We start from the raw sequence: 3639 nt of genomic DNA on the forward strand, positions 1-3639 counted from the left end.
AACAGAAAGAAATATACATGTAAATGTCTGTATGTGAGTATATAAGGATACTACAAGAAGTTCATGGAAAGATTCATATTGTCTTTTAATTCTATTTTTCCATGAACTTTTTAAAATACCCTCATATACACACACACACACACTCCACATGGATATACATAGATTTATTTCCTAGCTTTGCCCATTCTTATGATCTGGAAACAGTGATATCCCAAACACAATGAACACACCTAGCATTCAGTTCTTGGTTTCTAAAGATCATTTTCCACTAAAAGGAATCAGGTCTCCTTGGAGAAATGGCTGCTTCTAGGGCTCAGTCAGTGTATTAGTCTGTTTTTGTGTTGCTATAACAGAATACCTGAGGGCCGAGCCCGTGGCGCACTCGGTAGCGTGCTGCGCTAGCAGCGCGGCGACGCTCCCGCTGCGGGTTCGGATCCTATATAGGAATGGCCGGTGCACTCACTGGCTGAGTGCCGGTCACGAAAAAGACAAAAAAAAAACAAAAAAAAACGGAATACCTGAGACTGGTAATTTTTAAAGAACAGAAGTTTATTTGGCTCATGATTCTGGGACAGTTGCATCTGGCATGGCTGCTTCTACTCATAGGAGAGTGGTAGATCATGTGTCAAGAGGAAGCGAGAGGTGGGGGGTGCCAGAGTCTTTTAAACAACCAGCTCTCACAGGAACTAATGAAGTGAGAACTCACTCACTACCCCCACCCTCCAGGTAGAGCATTAATCTATTCATGAGGGATCTACCCCCATGACTCAAACAGCTCCTGACACTGCCACACTGGTGATCACATTTCTACATCAATTTTGGGGGGACAACACACCCAAACTGTATCAGGGAAAGTGCAAGATGAGCCTGGAACATCTTTTTGTGCCAGAAAGTAAAGAAATGCACAAAAATTGATGGGGATATGTCAAAAGGACATAGAAGGGACCTCCACTGGCCAAAATGCAAAAGAATTTGTACATTGAAATAAGTAAGGATAATAATGGATTATAACCCACTTATGATAATTAATTTTATGTGTCAACCTGACTGGGCCACAGAGTGCCCAGATATTTGATTAACATTATTCTGGGTGTTTCTGTGAGGGTGTTTGTGGAAGAGATTAACATTTGAATCAATAGACTGAGTAAAGCAGATTGCCTTCCCCAATGTAGGTGGGCTTTTCTTTGGTTTGTTTGTTTTTTGTGGCTGGCCATATGGGGATCTGAAACCTTGACCCTAATGTTATAATACCACACTCTAACCAACTGAGATAACTGGCCAACACTTGGGTGATCTTTATTCAATCTGCTAAAGGTGCGAATAGAACAAAAGGCTCAGTAAGAGGGAAATCACTTTCCGCCTGACTGTCTTCAAGTTGAGATTCCAGTCTTTTCCTGCCTTTGGACTCAGACTTGGACTAGAATTTACACCATCAGCTCTCTTGGATCTTCAGCTTGCCAACTGCATATCTTGGGACTTCTCAACCTCTATAACCATGTGAGCAAATTCCTTGTGAGAAATCGTATCTATATCTTATTGCTTCTGTTTCTCTGGAGAATCTAGACTAATATACCACTGAATAAAATAGTAAACCATGAGCACATACTGATATAAATAGATAAATGAATAAGTTGACAGTTGGGTGAAAAAACTATATTTGCATAATTTCAAAACACCTGCACACAAAATACTTATTAACTATAGAGGGAAAGAGAGCACGTTTTCAGTGGAGAAACCTCACAGACACCACCTTAATCAAATGATCAACATGAACATCATTAGTAATGGAGCAAACTGAAACCATGTAACACCTGATAGGATGTAATGAGAACGTAACATCATTCCTGCAATGCATAATCTGAATCTAATCATAAGAAAACATCAGGCAAATGTAATTGAGGGACACTCTACAAAATAAGTAGAACTGTAACCTTCAAATGTGTCAAGATCACAACCATCAAGGAAAAGACTGAACTGTGTCAGATTAAGGAGACTGAGGAGACCTGGCAACTAAATGCAAGCTATGATGCTGAATTGGATCTTTTGCTGAAAAAGACCTCATGAGGGTAATTGGTGAAACTTGCATGAGGTCTGAAGATTGAATGGTTGCAATGTCTTGATGGCAATTTCCTGATTTTGATGGTAGCTCTGTGGTTATACAGGAAAATGTCCTCGTGTTTAGGAAATACACACTAAAGTACTCAGTGGTGATGGATTACCATGTTGGTGCCTTACTCTCAAATAGGGGGGAAAAGTTCCTTGCGCTATTCTTGCCAATTTTCTGCCAGTTTGTCAGGCTAGGGCTCAGACCCTTCAAACCCTTTGTACAAACTGGGCCACTGACCCCTCACATGCCGGGCTGAGTCACAGACCCCTCACTTACAGGTCACGAGCTAGGTAATTGGGAAAAATTCCGGGAACTGTTGACAGAGTTGACAGGTTCGTTCCAAAGTGAGCTCAGTCCTCAGTTTCCTCAGCAGCAACCGCAGCTTCCAGCAGCAGCAGTGGTAGCCTCCCAGAGCATCACGGGGGCCCTGGCAGCAGCAGCTTATAGCAACAGTCTCCAGCAGTAGAGGCCTCCCCTAGCCCCCCTTTCCCCCAGACATCCCAGGATCAGGGGACACTGTGGATCAGAATAGTTCTTCCTTTATACTTAAATCCGATAACCCAGGACACCTGGGTGTGAGTCAGACAACCAAAGAACACCTGGATGCACATGCACAATTACATTAGACAATAACCAAGGAACACCTGGGTGCATGTGCATATTTACATTAAATGCTCAGCAAGATTCTGAACATCTGAGGGACCCTGATCATTTACCTCCACTTTCCCTACAAGATTTTAGATTGTTTCAAAAATTGACATTCTTCTAGAAGAAGAAAAGTGTAAGGCACTAAAAGTCTGATTGCGATCTTTGTATGGGCCAGACTTGTCGACTAGAGGGCTTTGTTGTAGCTTGCTTAGGCAGAAGACTACTTTTTTCATTGTGGGATCGAACCACTGCCTTCCAAGGTATCTGGTGCCTCTAATTCCTGAGCCCTTCTGGGGTACTGCAGGGAAAGTTGACTTGCTTCTTAAGTACAGACACATGGACCAATGGAACAGACTAGAGAACCCAGAAATCAATCGACGTACTTAGAGCCAGCTGTTCTTTGTGTTACTAGACTGTGTTCTGACCCACTGAGCCAACCGGACAGCCCAAGCCAGCTGTTCTTTGATAAAGGCGCAAGAACATATGTTGGGGAAAGGACAGCCACTTCAATAAATGGTGCTGGGTATCTATGTGTAGAAGAATGAAACTAGACCCTAACCTCTCGCCATATACCAAAATCAACTCAATATGGATTAAAGATTTAAATATAAAACGTGGAACTATAAAACTCCCAGAAGAAAACATAGGGGAATCACTTCGGGACACAGGACTAGGCAAAGACTTTAGGAATAAGATCCTGTTGGGAAAATATAGGAAAATGGTCAGGGCCCCTCAGATGTTTTGAATCTTGCTGAGCATTTGATGTAAATAGGCACATGTGCCCAGGTGTTCCTTGGTTACCGTTTAGCGTAATTGTGCCTGTGCACCAGATGTCCTGGGTTATGGACTTAAGTATAAAGGATGAGTGGCTCTGATCCACAGTG

The sequence above is a fragment of the Cynocephalus volans genome, chromosome 4, assembly GCF_027409185.1.
Source record: "Cynocephalus volans isolate mCynVol1 chromosome 4, mCynVol1.pri, whole genome shotgun sequence".
In the NCBI taxonomy this organism is placed as follows: Eukaryota; Metazoa; Chordata; class Mammalia; order Dermoptera; family Cynocephalidae; genus Cynocephalus; species Cynocephalus volans.